The 17,589-nt window shown below is 47.1% G+C and overlaps 1 pseudogene; it reads left to right on the top strand.

Moving 5' to 3' along the window:
• The first annotated feature begins 2,272 nt into the window (after positions 1 to 2,272).
• LOC103746273 lies at positions 2,273 to 2,780 on the top strand (annotated as a pseudogene).
• The last annotated feature ends 14,809 nt before the right edge of the window (positions 2,781 to 17,589 follow it).

Raw genomic sequence — 17,589 nt, 5'->3', positions numbered from 1 at the left:
ACTGGAAGATGCTGTCTCAAAAAGACAAAAAAAAATTTAAAAAGAGCAGAGAGAAATGAATGCATATGTGCTCACTCACTTGCTTGATCTCAGCTAGATTTCTTCTCATACTGTTCAGCGAGCCCCTGCCTAGGGAAAGGCGCTGTCTACAATGGGCTGGGTCTTCCTATATCAATTAACAATTAAGACAGTCTACCACAGGCCAACCTGATCTAAATGATTCCTCATTAGGACTTTCTTCACAGATGATTCTAAGTTGTGTTCAGTTGACAGTTAAAACTAGCCAGCACTAGGTCATGGAGGTCTGGAGTTTGGATCCTAGTATCTATATAACAAGCCAGGTGTCCCGTGCACACACACTGGCACACACATATGCAAATATACTTACACAGACATGTATATACTTACATACAAATAAGTAAATATTTCTTTCTTTTTCTTTCTTTCTTTTTTTTTTTTTTGGTCTTTTTGAGACAGGGTTTCCCTGTAGCCCCAGCTGGCCTGGAACTCACTATGTAGACCAGGCTGGCCTCGAACTCACAGAGATCCACCTGCCTCTGCCTTCCAAGTGCTGGGATTAAAGGCGTGCACCACCACGTCTGGCTAACAAATAAGTAAATCTTTTAAAAAAGAAAGAGGAGGTGGCAAAATGGTTCAATGCGTAAAGGCACTTGCTGCCAAACCTACTGACCTGAGTTCAATCCCAAAGACCCACATGATGGAAGGAGAGAACCAACTCCCATGAGTTGGCCTCTGACCTCCACCTGCAGGCTGTGGGACACACACACACACACACACACACACACACACACACACACACTAAATAAATGTACTAAAATTAAAAAGAGAAAAGAAAGGAAAAAAAGAAGGAATGAAGGAAGGAAAGAAAGAAGCTATTTGGCAACAAGTGCTTTTACCCACTGAGCCATCTTGCCAGTCCCCAAAAAAAAGTCGTTTGTAAAGGGAAAGGCTCAGAGGTGAGTCTCATCCCAGATCATATTGTAAGTATGTGATTCAGTTTGACCCAGCATCCCTGTGCTCAGCCACAAAGCTCAGAGGAATGTCTATGATCACTAGTGATGACAGCTAGGTGATGTGGCATAGTGGAAAGTGCAGGATTTGGGGTCTCAAATAGGAGAGGGTTTAATCTATCTGTGTGAAAAATCACCTCAACTGTGAAAGGGAATAACAGAATTCCCTCTAGTGCTATTCATTTTGAAATTTTTTATGACTTTTTATTTATTTATTTATTTATTTATTTTATTTATTTAGTGTGTGTGTGTGCTTTGCCTGCATGTATGTTATTTATTTATTTATTTTTGGTCTTTTTGAGACAGCGTCTCCCTGTAGCCCCAGCTGTCCTGGAACTCACTATGTGGACCAGGCTGGCCTTGAACTCACAGAGATCCGCCTGCCTCTGCCTCCCAAGTGCTGGAATTAAAGTCGTGTGCCACCACGCCCAGCCTTTATTTAATTTTTTAATTTATTTTGAGACAGAGTTTCCCTGTAGCCACAGCTGGCCTGGATTCACTGTGGAGACCACGCTGGCCTCAAACTCACAAGAGATCTGCCTCTGCCTCCAAGTGCTGGGACTAAAGGTATGCACCACCATGCTGGGCACTTATTAATATTTTTTTATCCAGCTGGAGGGATGGCTCAGCAGTTAAGAGCACATCCTGCATACAAACAGATGGAAGCCAGAAGAGGGCATCAGATCCTCTGGAACTGGAGTTATAGACAGTTATTAGTCACCATGTGGGTGCTTGGAGTCGAACCCAGGTCCTCTGCAAGAGTAGTCAGTGCTCTTAACCACTGAGCCATCTCTCCAGCCCCTCAAAGGTTAACTGTTCTTGTTTTCCTTTCCCTGCAGTGTTGTAACATTGCTAATACCATGCATATTGGTCCCTTTCTCCCTCCCTCCCTTCCTACCTTCCTTCCTTTTTTTCTTTTTCAGTGCTGGAGATGGAACCAGGGCTTTGCCTGCACAAAGCAAGTGTTCTACCACTAAGTTACACCTTCAACCCACCTATTTGAGTTTGTGTGTGTGTGTGTGTGTGTGTGTGTGTGTGTGTATGTGTGTGTGTGTGTGTGTGTGTGTGTGTGTGTGTGGTGCTGGGAATTGAACCCAAGACCTCACATACACTAGGTAAGCACTCTACTTACTACTGAGCTATATTCCCAGTCCTAAATTATTTCAATTATCCTAATTTTGTCTTATAATCAGACAAGATCAAGCACATTCAGGGTGATATGGCCATGGATTTACAACCAGATCAAAAGTCATGGCTTCCCCATCTGCCAAACACTGCAGTACCTGGGCCCGGGTGATGTAGTATTCAAGGACCCCGTGAAGGTCATGACTGTGAACTACAACACGCATGGGGGAGCTGGGCGAGGGCGCCCGGAAATTCGTTTTTTTCAACATCCCTCAGATCCAGTACAAGAATCCTTGGGTGTAGATCATGCTGTTTAAGAACATGATGCCATCGCCCTTCCTGCGGTTCTATCTACATACTGGGAGCAGGTCCTAGAGGATGTGGAGACCAAGAGTAATAAGATCATGGAGCACATCAGGAAAATCTTGGAGAAGAATGAAAAAACTCAGGGAGGAAGAACTGGAGAAGCAGCAGCACTCTCATCCAGCCAACTTTGGCCCTCGGGAATACTGCCTGCGGAAATGCATGTGCGAAGTGGAAGGGCAGGTGTCCTGCCCTGCCCTGGTGCCCTTACCTAAGGAGATGACAGGGAAGTACAAAGCTACTCTGACAGCTCAAGACTAAGCAAGGTCACTGGGCTGGACTGATTGGCGGAGACGGGTTACATTGGCACCACTGATGGAGATCTCTCTGCCATGTAAAGGCGGACTCACAGGCCTTGTAAAGGACATGGGGTTACCAGCTGCTGAACGGATGCCAATAAGATTTAGAATAGCCCCAGCGTGGCGGTGCACGCCTTTAATTCCAGCACCTGGGAGGCAGAGGTGGGCGGATCTCTCTGAGATCAAGGCCAGCCTAGTTTACACAGTGAGTTCCAGGACAGCTGGGGCTACAAGGAGACCCTCTCAAAAAAGACAAAAAAAAAAGATTTAGTATAACATGCACATGGTAAAAAAAAAAAAAGTCACCATGCAGTCATGACATATTAAACACTTTTGAAAGTTTTTGTAATTTTTTTCAGGGAGAGAATAAATTTATTAAGTATACTGCAAGGAAGAGTGGGCTGGTCAGAAACAAGAATATTGCCAAAAACCTGTTTTGTATATATGTATATACATAATTTTATTTTTATTTATTTATTTAAAGACAGGGTATTAAAAGAGTGTGTCATCAGCAGGGTGTGGTGGCACGCCTTTAATCCCAGCACTCAGGAGGCAGAGGCAGGCGGATCTCTGTGAGTTCAAGGCCAGCCTGGTCTACATAGTGAGTTCCAGGCCAGCTGGGGCTACAGGGAGACCCTGTCTCAAAAAGACCAAAAAATAAATAGTGTGTCATCATGCCCAGTCTTTTTTTTTTTTTTAAACATATGTGAGTATTTTGCCTGAGTGTATGTTAGTGAACCACCTGTGTGCAATGCCCATGCAGGCCATGAGAGGGCATTGTGTCCCCTGGAACTGGAGTTCCAGACAGTTGTTAAACACCATGTGGGTGCTGGAAACAGAACCCAGGTCCTCTGCAAGAGCAGTTAGTGCTCTAAATCACTAAGCCACTGAGCCATCTCTCCAGCCCCCGCCACTTGTTATATAGTCATGGCTGACCTTGAACTCCTGATCTTCCTGTCTCTGCCTCTCATGTACCAGGACTACAAGTGTGTATGCTACCACACACTGCTCTCATAATTCTTGCATGATATTCTGGGCCCAGAGTATGAAAAATTTAATATTCTGATTGATATATGTTGGAGGCAGCAAAACACCTCAGTCCAAGCTGGCAGTTAGCGGCTGATAAATAGTTTCATATGTTGATTTTTCACATACTCTTGGTCTGGGCTGACAGCTTAGCAGAAAAATGACCACATTACTGTAGCCACTTCCCAAATGATAAGATTTAATGAACCAAGGATATTTAATTATTTCCTAAAGTATACCTTCTGGTTTAGATTATGAGCTGGTGGCACACATGTTACCACCAAATCTCCTGGAAAAAAATTATGCATAGGTACAAATGGCCCTGGGCTCAATACACACACCATCATTTTATACACTCATTCACATTTTTTTCATTGCTGACGATATAACTCAAGACCTTGTATATGTCAAGTAAGCACTCTACCACTTAGCTGCACCCCTCACATTTATTAAAAATTTACTGTATGGGCTGGGCATGGTGGTGCACGCCTTTAACCCCAGCACTTGGGAGGCAGAGGCAGGTGGATCTCTGTGAGTTCAAGGCCAGCCTGGTCTACATAGTGAGTTCCAGGACAGCTGGAGCTACAGGGAGACCCTGTCTCAAAAGGACCAAAAAAAAAAAAATTACTGTATGGAAGGCAAGTCTGATGCAGGTATATACACAATAGGCCCCCTGAATAGGACAGAATTTGAAGTCTTTTAGATGAAACAAGCCACAGAAACAAATAATTGCAAGACAAAATGTGATAAGTATCATTGAAATATTAGAACGTCTGGGCCAATGGGATGGCTCAGCAGGTAAAGTGTTTGCCTTGAAAACCTGACAACCTGAGTTCAATCCCCAGAACCAACAGTAGAAAGGAAATACTAATTTCTCAAAGTTTTCCTCTGACCTCCTCTGTCCATACTCACATACGGACATCATATACATACAGACATACTATGCCCGGCGAACAATTATAAAATTATAACAGATATATCTGTTAAGGGTTTGTATACCAGATATTATTCTAAGTGTTGTGTTAGCTCATTTAATTTTTACAACTTAATAAGGCAAGCACTGTTGCTTGAACACATTGTGAGTCAGCTCAAGCAGCTTGCCCTAGCTCCTGCCAAAGGCTCTGAGCCCAGAGTTACACAAACACAAACAGTCCAAATCCAGTACCATATGACCAGCCTGCAGTCACTTCTGCCTTGACAGTGTGATGGGGGGCTGGGCCACTGGAATCAAAGGGTAAAGGAGTTTCAAAGAGGGGATAGTCACAAGTGTTTTTGTGGAAGACAGGTCATTGAGAATGTGATTCATAACCAGAGCAGAGGCCTGGGAGGGCCTTCTCAAACAGGCTCCAGCTGTACAACACCATGTATGTGCAGGTATATACTGTGTGGGACCTGACACCTGCCTGGCTGCCTACAAGGCTGATCAAGCATGACAGGAAACAAGGGGGCTGAGTGCATAGTCCCCAGCCTTCTCTGTCATCATCATCAACCATTAAACCTGCCATTCAGGTACTGAAAAGGAACTTGAGCCTAAGCACGACTACAGTCAGATCGAGCCTTTAGTAAAGGTCAGGGTAATAGGATAGCTGCAGTTCCTCCAGCTGAGGCCAGAGAGAGGTAGGAAAGGGATGCCACAATCAAGGGACTTTACACAGGCCTCAAGAGTAACAGATGCTCTACTGCATGTTCATTAGGATCATAGAGCATGAGCCTACAGGGACATCTGTGGACTGTTGTTAATTTGTATCAGTGGTACAGGAGCTCAACTGCCTTATCCCAAATTCTGCTTCTAATCGACCACCTTAGTGTAGAGTCCAGGTATACTCTCTGCTGGGCAGGCCCGCTCACCTGTGTTGGCTGGTTGGGGAATCATTTCTGGACAGTGTCAAGTCTACCCGAGACTTCTGGTCTGTGCTTCATTGTGACAGCTCTTCAGCCATCCCCATCTGCTTCCTCAAGGCTATTTGTCTTTTTAATTTATTTTATTATATTTTTATTTATGTGTGAGTGCATGCATGCCTCTGTGTGTGTGTGTGTGCAATAGTAGTAATAGTTGTAATAGCTCAGTGTGTGTGTCTCACTCATTTCTTATCTCTCATCGCAGCTACTTGTGGGTCATACACTAAGTAGTTTCTCAGTTAAGTCCAGGCATGGACTTATGAAGGGTGGCAGCTACTTAATGGTCAAATGGAAGGGCCTGCTAGATGGCTCAGTGGGTAAGGGCACTTGACACCAAGCCTGACAACCTGATTTCCATTCCTGAAAGTGAGGCGAGAACTGACTCTTAGAAGTTGTCCCTTTACCTCCACAAGCATGCCATGGCACATGTGCCCCCCCATAAATAATAAACAAACAAACAAACAGATAAATGTAAAGAGAAAAGGTATCACTGAAAAATGAGAAGCACAAAAAGGAAGCTACTTACTGCTCTACCAACTAAAGAAAATACTTACTGTTGGGGCTGGAGAGATGGCTCAGTGGGGTGGGTGATAGCACTGCTGTCCAGATGTGGGGACCTGAGTTTGGATCCTATGTTAAAAAAAAAAGAAGGAAAAAAGGGCTGTTGTTACACATGCCTTTAACCCCAGAAAGCAGAGGCAAACCAATCTCTGAGCTTGAGAAGTCTTCTCTACATAGTGAGCTCCAGGCCAGTCAGGGCTACACAGTCAGATCTTGTCAAAAAAAACAAAACAAAACAAGGCTTGTCCCCATGAGTCTGTAACATCAGTGTTGGAGACAGAGACAGAAGGACCTCTGGAGCTAACTGGTTACCAGCCTAACTCCAGGTTCAGGGAGACACTGTCTCAAGGAATGAGGTAGAGAGTGAAATGTAACAGGACACCTGACAGTCTTCTCTGACCTTTGTGTGCACACAGGCATGTGCAGCTGCACACATGTATGCACCCCCCACACACACACACACAAAAACTAAAGGAAAAAAATTGTTTTAAAGACTAAAAGAGAGTTAGTCAGACATGGTGGAACACGCCTTTAATCTCAGCACTTGAGGTCAGCCTGGTCTTCATAGTGAGTTCAGGTCAGCTGGGACTACACAGTGAGACTCTGTCTTGAAAAAAAAAAAAAAAAGAAAACATTCATCTCAAAGAAACTTTCCTAAAATGAACTTTCTTTTTTTTTTTTTTGGTCTTTTTGAGACAGGGTCTCCCTGTAGCCCCAGCTGTCCTGTGTAGACCAGGCTGGCCTTGAACTCACAGAGATCTGCCTGCCTCTGCCTGCCTCTGCCTCCCAAGTGCTGGGATTAAAGGCATGCACCACCACACCCAGCAAATGAACTTTGTTAATACTATAACTAGATAAGCTGTTCAGACGTGGAGACCAGAGTTTGGATCTTATGTTTAAAAACATTTGCATGGGAGAGTTGTAGAGATGGCTCAGTGGATAAGAGCACTGACTGCTCTTGCAGAAGACCTGGGTTCGATTCCCAGCACCCACATGGTGGCTACTAACTGTCCTTAATTCCAGTTCCAGGGGAATCCGAAGCCCTCTTCTAAACCTCCGAGGCATTGCAGGACACGGGTGCATTCACATACATGCAGGCAATACACTCATACACATAAGATAAAAATAATAAATTTTTTAAAAATTTACATGGGAGCTGGAGAGATGGTTCAGAGGATAAAAGCACTGACTGCTCTTGCAGAGGACCTGGTTTGAGTCCCAGCACCCACATGGCAGCTACAAACTGTCCTTAACTCCAGTTCCAGGGGAACCCAAAGCCTTCCTCTGACCTCCGCATTGCAGGACATAGGTGCACTCACATACATGCAGGCAATACACTCATACACATAAAATAAAAATAGTAAATAAAATATTTAAAAAATATTTACATGGAACATGAGTGCCTTTCTTGTAAAAATACTTATTTCAAGTAACAATACATTGATACAATTTAAAAATCACATTGTGTCAGGCATGGTAGCTTATGCCTATAATTTCATCACAAGAGAGTTGAGGCAGGGAGATCACTTATGTTCCAAACCAGCATGGGCCACAAGGTGAGTTCCAAGCCAGCTTGGGCTACAGAGTAAGACCCGCTCTTAAACAAACAAAATCAGAATGTACTAATAGTACACTGGAAAATCTTGCCCCACCAACTTTGGCTCTTTTGTTGCTCAGTTCCAGCCCTCACCCAAACACACACAGACAACCATTACTAGAATTGATTGATTGATTTTTGAGACAGGGTTTCATGCTTGCTGCACAAACTCTAATATTGATTTACATCCAAGCCCCCAGCAAATGTTTTGCCAAATGCTTACTACCTCCTTAGCACCATAAGCACTCTGGGATGTGAGTCAAATAAAGCAAAGGTTCTGAGCTCCTCAGGAGGCTGAGAAAGGAGACATGCTTAAGTCCAGGGGTTCAGAGCCAAACTGAACAAGATTTCTGGCCCAGTGGAGCTCCCAGTCCAGTGCAGTGGTTCTCAACTGGGACAACTTTAGCCCCCAGAAGCATTTCATAGTCTGGGTGACTAAACTGGGTTGGTGGGTGTCTAGCACTTTTCCTGACACTTCGTGGGAAGGAGCCAAGACACTTCTGAACATCCTACAATGCACAGGGCTGCCTCCACAGGAAGTTTCTGGCCCAAAATGTCAGAGTGAGAAACCTGGTCTAGTAAGAAAGAGAGAGACATTCAAATGTGCTGTGGGAGAGGTATCCTCTTGAGGTTTAGAGGTGTGGCCTCTGAAGAGCTGGATCTTGAGACAGGGTAGGAGGAATAGGGAGGCAGGAGGGAGGCAAAAGGAACAGTAGGCCAATGCTATAGAAGTGTGAAAGAACTTGAAACTCATTGGGAAAGATGAATGATGGTTATTTTGTTTTTGGTTTTATTTCTCTAGTAGTTCTGGGGATGGAACCCAGGTCTTCAGTGGGATTAAACAAGGAGGGTTCAGCCACCACAGTGGCTGGACTAACAAAAACTATGTGAATCCCAACATGGTAGCACATACCTTTAATCCCAGCACTCATGAGGCAGAGGCAGCTAGGGCTACATAGTGAGACCCTGTCTCTAAATAAATAAATAAATGCTGTGTGAATAGGAAATGGAAGAAGGGAGAGGTGTGGACCTGACAAGGGCCTGAGGCACCAAGCCATCTGGTCCATAGAGAAGCAGAGTCACCAGGAATGAGGTGCTGAAATGCACATCTTCGAAGACCCACATCAGGGCTGGGCATAGTGGCCTTTAATTCCAGCACTTGCTACCACCAAAGAGCCAGGATTACAGCAAACATCAGGAGAGAATTTGGTGTATGTGCAGCTGGGGATCAAAGCCTTGAGCTTGCTACGCTAGGGCTCCACCAAGGGAGAATGTTAGTGACCTAGTTGACTTTCAGTTACTGATGGAGCTAGCAAATGAGCAGTGCAATTCAGTCACACTGCTCAGCAGGAAGTCCAGGGCTGGCATACAAGTTTCAGAGGTGTCAGAAAGTAGCTGCTCTTAGAAGTCCTGGGTGTAGGTTAAACAGCAGAACACAGCCTGGGGAGCGCTGTCCACTGGTCTCTTTGGAAACAGTGCCATGTTGAATGCTGAACACTCTCACTCCCGCTGTTCTCACTTATCCTGGTCATGTGAACATACCTACTCTCCACTTTCCTTCCCTGCAAGTGACATGGGTGCTGGGCACTGAAGTAGGGTCCCCTGTAAGAGTAATGTGCTCTTAGCCGCTGAGCCAGCTCTCCTGCCCTGGCATCCTGATTCTTAACAGCTCTCTCATGGACCATGCAAACCTAGCTCGTTAATGCTGTTGTTTTCATTATTCCAACAGCTCATCTGGGACCTAAAGGGCCCTCTACAGAGCGTGCCCTCTGCCACCTAACAGCTTCTGACTAATGCTGCAGCTCAAGCAGCCCTGGTGTCCTGCCTGTCCCCAAAGGAAGTGAACTCTGGGCAAATACCACCCATGGAAATGAAATATTCACTGTAATTGTCTGATTTTTGTCTGCTTCCCAAGGGTTACTAAAACCTCCTTAAGGGTAAGAATTACTGTCACCTTAGAATCTCTAGCACCTTCTATAGTGCTTAGCATAGGCATTCCCAAAATAGCTGAATGAACAACTTTGGTAGGTTTCTAAAAGTGTTTGCTTGTTTATGTTTAATTTTGGAGACAGGGTCTTACTATGTAGCCCTGGCTAGCTAGAAACTTGCTTTGTGGACCAGGCTGAGCTTGAACTCATCGAGATTGGCATGCCTCTGCCTCCCAAGTTCTGGGATTAAAGGCATGCCCTACCACACCCAGAATATTTGTTCGTTTTGAGAATGACTCTCACTATATAGACCAGGCTAGCCTGGAACTAACAGAAATCTGCCCGTCTCTGTCTTCCAAGTGCTGAGACTAAAGATATGTGCTACTATGCCTTGTTTTCTTTTTATTATTTTTGGTGCTTAGATTAAGCCCAGGACCTTGAAAATGCTAAGCATGCACATTGTACCACTAAGCACTCAGCCTGAGCTTCTAATACGTTTACTGAGGGTGTTACCATGAATCCTATCTACTTAATACCTGTTGATTGTACTGCATAGTTATTCATAATAACCCCGTTTAATGTTTTTTTTGTTTGTTTGTTTTTTGTTTTTTTTTTGGTCTTTTTGAGACAGGGTCTCCCTGTAGCCCCAGCTGTTCTGGAACTCACTATGTAGACCAGGCTGACCTTGAACTCACAGAGATCCCCCTGTCTCTGCCTCCGAAGTACTGGGATTAAAGGTGTGTGCCACCACTCCTGGCCATTTAATCTTTTTAAAAAATATTTTATTTATTGAGCTGGGCATGGTGACACACACACACCTTTACTTCCAGCACTCAGGAGGCAGAAGCAGGCAGATATCTATGAGTTCAAGACCAGCCTGGTCTACATAGCGAGTTCCAGGACAGCTAGGGCTACAGAGAGATCCTGTCTCAAAAGGACCAAAAAAAAAAAAAAAATTCTTTTTAATTATTTTTATTTTATGTGTATGAGTGTATTGCCTGCATGCGTGTAAGTGCCCTTGTGTTGTGCAATGCCCATGGAGGTCAGAAGAAGGCATCAGATCCCCTAGAACTGGAGTTATAGATGGGTATTAGCTGCCATGTGGGTGCTGGGACTCAAACCCAGTTCCTCTGCAAGAGCAGTCAGTGCTCTTAACCACTGAGTCATCTCTCCAGCCCCATGACCCCATTTAATCTTAAAAGTACTTGCCGGGCGTGTTGGCACAAGCCTGTAGTCCCAGCATTTGGGAGGCAGAGGCAGGCGGATCTCTGTGAGTTCAAGGCCAGCCTGGTCTACATAGTGAGTTCCAGGACAGCTGGGGCTGCAGGGAGACCCTGTCTCAAAAAGACCAAAAAAAACCAAAACAAAACAAAAAAAAGTACCATATTTAGGAAAATAATATATATGCCCTTCCTGTTTCCAGATCGAACACCCAGATGTCATAACTGGTCCTAAATTGAGGCAGGTTCTTCTCTTTCCCAAACATTCCAGCCAGAGACACCAAGGACACAGCAGAGTTGATCATTAGTTCAAGTCAACATTAAATAAATAGCAACCACTTTTCTGAAATCATAAGGCAGAAAGAATACACGAGGTGTGTGGGAAATAGGGGGAATTCATGCAGATCTTCACTTTGCAAACACTTCTTTCAAAACCAAGAGGCCTCACGAATCACATTTATACCATAATTCATTGAATAAATGGAGAAATAAATGAGTGGATGATATGGCTGTCCCATTTATGGCTAATCATTCAACAGTCATTTATTCTCAGTTCTTTGAGTTCTAAGACTTGTCACCTGTCACCTATGACCACAGCAAAAAGAAGCTACTCCATTTTATTTTATTTTTTAAAACATTTTATTTATGGGGCTGGAGAGATGGCTCAGCAGTTAAGAACCCTGGCTGTGCTTGCAGAAGACCGGGGTTTGAATCCCAGCACCCACATGGCAGCTAACAACTGTCTATAACTCCAGTTCCAGGGGATCCGACCGCTTCTTCTGTCCTCCGAGGGCATTGCATGACACAGGTGCACTTACCCACATGCAGGCATTACACACATACACATAAAATAAAAATAATAAATAAAGTTAAAAATATTTTATAAAAATATTATTTTTATTTTATGTGTATGCGTGTATTGCCTGCATAATAAATAAAAAGTTTATTTAAAACCCAGGTCTTCTGCAAGAACAGCAAGTGTTCTTAACCGCTGAGCCATCTCTCCAGCCCCTATTTATTTTATTTTATTTTTGAGACAAGGTCTCCCTGTAGCCCCAGCTGGCCTGGAACTCACTATGTAGACCAAGCTGACCTCCATCTAAGAGTCCACCTGCCTCTGCCTCCCCAGTGCTGGGATTAAAGGCGTGAACCATGCCTGGCTAAAAGACAGCTACTCTTGACCAAAACTGACAGTGGCACTAATCTATGAGCATAAACAGTTATGCTCAGATCTGTTCAGAGCAGGGAGCATCTTCCAGGCTGACTTATGCAAGACTTCTTACCTAGGAGACAGGGATAGGAACAGTGATGGCCTCAGTCTCTGGCATTCTCTGCTAAGACTTGTCAGACCCCTCACAATGTGGCAAGTCAATGTGTTCCCATTTTCCTTCTGTTTGTCAGAGGAGGACCCTTCAGCCCCAAGAGGCTGCCAGGAACCCCATGCAAGGTATCTCCCTCCACAGGTCTCATATAGCCCAGCAAATTATCTCTTCAAATCCGCCAAAGATGTCTCCTGTATAGCATGAGCAAGCAGTGACATCCTTTACCATATCCTGCTCCGTGTGGAGGCTCTCAGCGTCCGCCGTGAGCATTGCTCTCTCCGGGCAGAAGTTGCTCGGCTGCAGGTCCTGATGATCATGTGCAGTCGTAGCAGGTCTGGCAGGTCTCAGGCAGAGTCTCGGTGTCTCGATGTCTCGGGCACGAATGTCGGGATGCAGGTCCTGATGATCATGTGCAGTCATGGCAGGTCTCGGGCAGAGTCTCGGTGTCTGATGTCTTGGGCAAGAACAGTGGGATGCAGGTCCTGATCATCATGTGCAGTCGTGGCGGGTCTCAGGCAGAGTCTCGGTGTCTGATGTCTGGGGCAAGAATGTTGGGATGCGGCCAGACGGAGTGATGGTGCGTATTGGTCTCAGGAGTTGCCAAGCATCGGTGAACTGGCCGAGTCTCTGGCTTTTTATATGCTTTTTACTGTCAGTCTGTCATTGTCTTGACGTCAGTGAGTTCAGCTGGTGTCTTAGATATGGTGACTGCTCTTGGGTTACTTATCACACTCACACAAACATTCTGTTAAACTCAGTTAAGGCTCATGCTTCCTAGTTCAGCTTGTCTTGTCAACCATAGCTGTCACATAGTTCGTGGTTTCAATCACTTTCGTTTTTACAAATTGGATTTCTATTTCTATATTCTAAGTTCTATGATATTTGTTATGTTTCTATTACATTCATTACACAGAGGCAGGCGATTTTGTGAGTTCAAGGCCAGCCTGGTCTACATAGTGAGTTGGAGGACAGCTGGGGCTCAGCCACCCTTCCCCACTCAAACGCACGGGCCCCATACATCACAAGTTCCAGTATGATGTCACAAGAACCAGTGTGGGCCTGGATACAGGGTAGCAAAAAGCCACTCATTTTTCCTTTTGCTGTTCTCCCCATTGCTCATTTCTCCTTTCGCTGTTCTCCCCATCCCCGATTTGCTCAGTAATCTCCCTAAACGAGGGCGTTTTCAGGGCGAAGTGGCGTGGCTGCCTGCCTAGCCTCCAGCTCCACCCGATTATCCTCCCCACATCTTATGGCCTGTCAGCTGCCCCTGCCTGGCTGGCCTTGCTGGGTTGCTCCTGCCAGGGGAAACCCATCTGTATAGAGACTGGACCCGCATTGTTCCCCTGGCCGCCTGGCCTCTGCAGCAGCGCCAGGAGGCAATATATCTTTAGGATGTTCCAGCCCTTAAGAACCACGGGGGTCCCTCTTTCAGGGCACAAGACCACTCTCCCTACTACCCCACCAGTGAGGATGGTTCCGGCTCTACAGCCCTTGACATCTGGTCACCTTCCTCTTCCTTTTGAAAAGACCACTGAAGCGAGAGCTAAAGAAAAATTAAAAGATGGGAAGAAGAAGAACAACAACAACAATAACAAGAAGAAGGAAGAGAGGGTCAAGGAAGCCAAGACGGAGGAGGAGGAGATGGAGGGGAAGGAGGAGAAGGACAAGGAGGTGAAGATGGAGGTGGAGGAGGATGAGGACCAGAGGTGGCCGATGGGGACAGGTCAAGAGGAGAAGAAAAGGAGCACATTCAGCAGCCATGTGCAAACATCATCTATGACCTTGGGGGCCAAAGGGAACATGGTTTCTGTGAGGCCACCTTATGGGCCTCAAGAAGGAAATGGACATCCTCAGAGGGTGACTTCTTTGATGTCTCCCAGGAAGATATCCCATGGCCTTAGCAGCCCCAGTTCTTACCATCGTACAGGAGGCACCCTCTCTCTTGGGCAGTGTGGTGTGGTTGCACCAGGATGCCCCGAACCAGCTGTTCCAAACTTCGGGAGGCCTTTCCCAAGGAAGAACTAGAGCTAAGTAACCGCCTAGGCTCTGCAGGGTCCCAGAAGTCACAGATGGAGGGGCAGGGCGAGAAGCCTCAGATTAGTGCACCAGGAACCTGTGCTGCTCCACCTGTACCTGCGCTAAAGAGGACCTACAAGAGAAAAGCGTCTACTCTAGAGCTGCTGCCGCCACCCCCAGGGCCACAACTACAGTGGGATGGAGGTGACATGCCCCCACCTCCCAAGATTCCACGCATTGACAAAGGAAAAGAACTGGACAGCATGATGACCACAAAGGGTCAAGCCATCCAGAGCGCAGATGATAAAGTGGGTGTCTCACAGCCTAAAACCCAGGTGGTAGCAACCTGCACCGCCTCAGCCTGCCCTGCCTATCCCCCAACCTGCTGCAGGGCATGTGGGCTTTCTGCCCCTTTCCACTAACTACGTGGTTTCCAGCCCAGCTATTTCTGCCTCTAGGATGCTGGGCCCCCAATTCTGTGTGTGCCTCTGCCTTCCCTAACACCTAGTGCACCCACAGTCCCCATTTCTCCTTCGACTTTCCCTTCTGGCTCTCTCCAGCAAGACGGAATCCCCAACCCCAATGTGCATCGATCCCCCTTCTCTGCCTTTTCCCTCTGCTGCCATAGCCCCTACCCCCAGGAATGCTCCCACAGTCTCTTCTACCACAGAAGCCCATGTCTGTGAAGACATGAGCTGGGAGCCATCTTCGGAGCCTGCAGTGATGGACATGGATACCACGCCCCCTTCGGAGGCAGTTATTCTCAGATCACCTCCAGAAAGCTCAATGCCCTTTGCGTTTGGCCACAGCTGTGCCACAGTGCCCACTGGCACTCCTGCACTCACGGTCCCCTGCCCCAACCCTTTTGGGAACAATCTGCGCACACCCGGGACCACCGATGGGCAGAGGCAGAGCATGTCTTCTGCCAGTGCTTCTGGTCTGAGGGTTGACCCTGGCCTGGTGCCAGCACTGCCCTCCATGGTGGCAATAACACCATCTCATCCTCCCATGGATTTTGAGTCCATCGACACCACGCCACCTTCGCAGGCTGTCCTCTTGCACTCTCGACGTGCCTCTGAACTTGTTTCCACCAGGTTGCTGGCACAGGCAGTTTGGGGGTCTACCGCAGCTTTCAACCATACCGGGGCTCCCTCTCAGCCCACCTGTGCATTACTGAACAGGAAGCAGCAGCCTGCTGGCCGTGTCATTCTGAGGAATCCATTGTCCTCAGCAGCCACAGCTGGCCTAACTGTACCAACAGGCCAACCTGCTAGTGGCAGCAAAACCCAACTGGGATTTGCAGGTACGACGTCACCTGCTGACCTTGGCAGACCTAATGGCAGAGAACTGGTCTATGGGAAGCGCCAATGTGCTCCCCCCATTGCCCCACCCACTTTCTGGGTTGATCCTCAGCCCAGCAATGGGCTCAGGGGACTGTAGTTCATCACCCACCAACTTCACTCCCAGCACACCAGCGTTGATGAACCCTGCAGCCCCGCTCCAAAATGTAAGTGTAGAAAGCATTTTGGGATAAAACCAGAATTTAAATGCCACTCATCTAGTCATGCGTTTTCTGGGGTTTTCACTGCTGTTTGGCTTATGTATTGTTTTTTCTCCTGTAAGAGCTCCTGATTGGTTTCCCAAACCATCCAAAATGAAGAAAACCATAGCTGGCATGGACAGAAACAATTCAAGGTAAGACATCTATTCTTCATTTTTTTTTTCAAAAAAGCTTTGTATTCAGGTGGTCCAAGGCTTAGGAGGGGCTCTGGGGCATTTCAAAGCTGCCTACTGGCTGGAGAGGTTCAGGCTTGTGTTTTCTGGGATTTTCATTGCTGTTTGGTTTATGTATTGTTTTTTCCCCGTGTAACAGCTCTTGCTTGGTTTCCCAAACCATCCAAAATGAAGAAAAACATAGCTGGTATGGACAGAAACAATTCCAAGATAAGACTTCTTAATTTGGGAGGAAGAGGAGGAGGAGGAAGAGAAGGGGGAGGAGATGGAGATGGAAGGGGAGGAAGAGGAGGAGGAGGAAGAGAAGGGGGAGGAGATGGAGATGGAAGGGGAGGAAGAGGAGGAGGAGGAAGAGAAGGGGGAGGAGATGGAGATGGAAGGGGAGGAAGAGGAGGAGGAGGAAGAGAAGGGGGAGGAGATGGAGATGGAAGGGGAGGAAGAGGAGGAGGAGGAAGAGAAGGGGGAGGAGATGGAGATGGAAGGGGAGGAAGAGGAGGAGGAGGAAGAGAAGGGGGAGGAGATGGAGATGGAAGGGGAGGAAGAGGAGGAGGAGGAAGAGAAGGGGGAGGAGATGGAGATGGAAGGGGAGGAAGAGGAGGAGGAGGAAGAGAAGGGGGAGGAGATGGAGATGGAAGGGGAGGAAGAGGAGGAGGAGGAAGAGAAGGGGGAGGAGATGGAGATGGAAGGGGAGGAAGAGGAGGAGGAGGAAGAGAAGGGGGAGGAGATGGAGATGGAAGGGGAGGAAGAGGAGGAGGAGGAAGAGAAGGGGGAGGAGATGGAGATGGAAGGGGAGGAAGAGGAGGAGGAGGAAGAGAAGGGGGAGGAGATGGAGATGGAAGGGGAGGAAGAGGAGGAGGAGGAAGAGAAGGGGGAGGAGATGGAGATGGAAGGGGAGGAAGAGGAGGAGGAGGAAGAGAAGGGGGAGGAGATGGAGATGGAAGGGGAGGAAGAGGAGGAGGAGGAAGAGAAGGGGGAGGAGATGGAGATGGAAGGGGAGGAAGAGGAGGAGGAGGAAGAGAAGGGGGAGGAGATGGAGATGGAAGGGGAGGAAGAGGAGGAGGAGGAAGAGAAGGGGGAGGAGATGGAGATGGAAGGGGAGGAAGAGGAGGAGGAGGAAGAGAAGGGGGAGGAGATGGAGATGGAAGGGGAGGAAGAGGAGGAGGAGGAAGAGAAGGGGGAGGAGATGGAGATGGAAGGGGAGGAAGAGGAGGAGGAGGAAGAGAAGGGGGAGGAGATGGAGATGGAAGGGGAGGAAGAGGAGGAGGAGGAAGAGAAGGGGGAGGAGATGGAGATGGAAGGGGAGGAAGAGGAGGAGGAGGAAGAGAAGGGGGAGGAGATGGAGATGGAAGGGGAGGAAGAGGAGGAGGAGGAAGAGAAGGGGGAGGAGATGGAGATGGAAGGGGAGGAAGAGGAGGAGGAGGAAGAGAAGGGGGAGGAGATGGAGATGGAAGGGGAGGAAGAGGAGGAG

The sequence above is a fragment of the Nannospalax galili genome, unplaced genomic scaffold (genome assembly GCF_000622305.1).
Source record: "Nannospalax galili isolate Female #2095 unplaced genomic scaffold, S.galili_v1.0 scaffold3824, whole genome shotgun sequence".
Classification (NCBI taxonomy): Eukaryota; Metazoa; Chordata; class Mammalia; order Rodentia; family Spalacidae; genus Nannospalax; species Nannospalax galili.
This window is presented reverse-complemented; position numbering and strand designations above follow the sequence as displayed.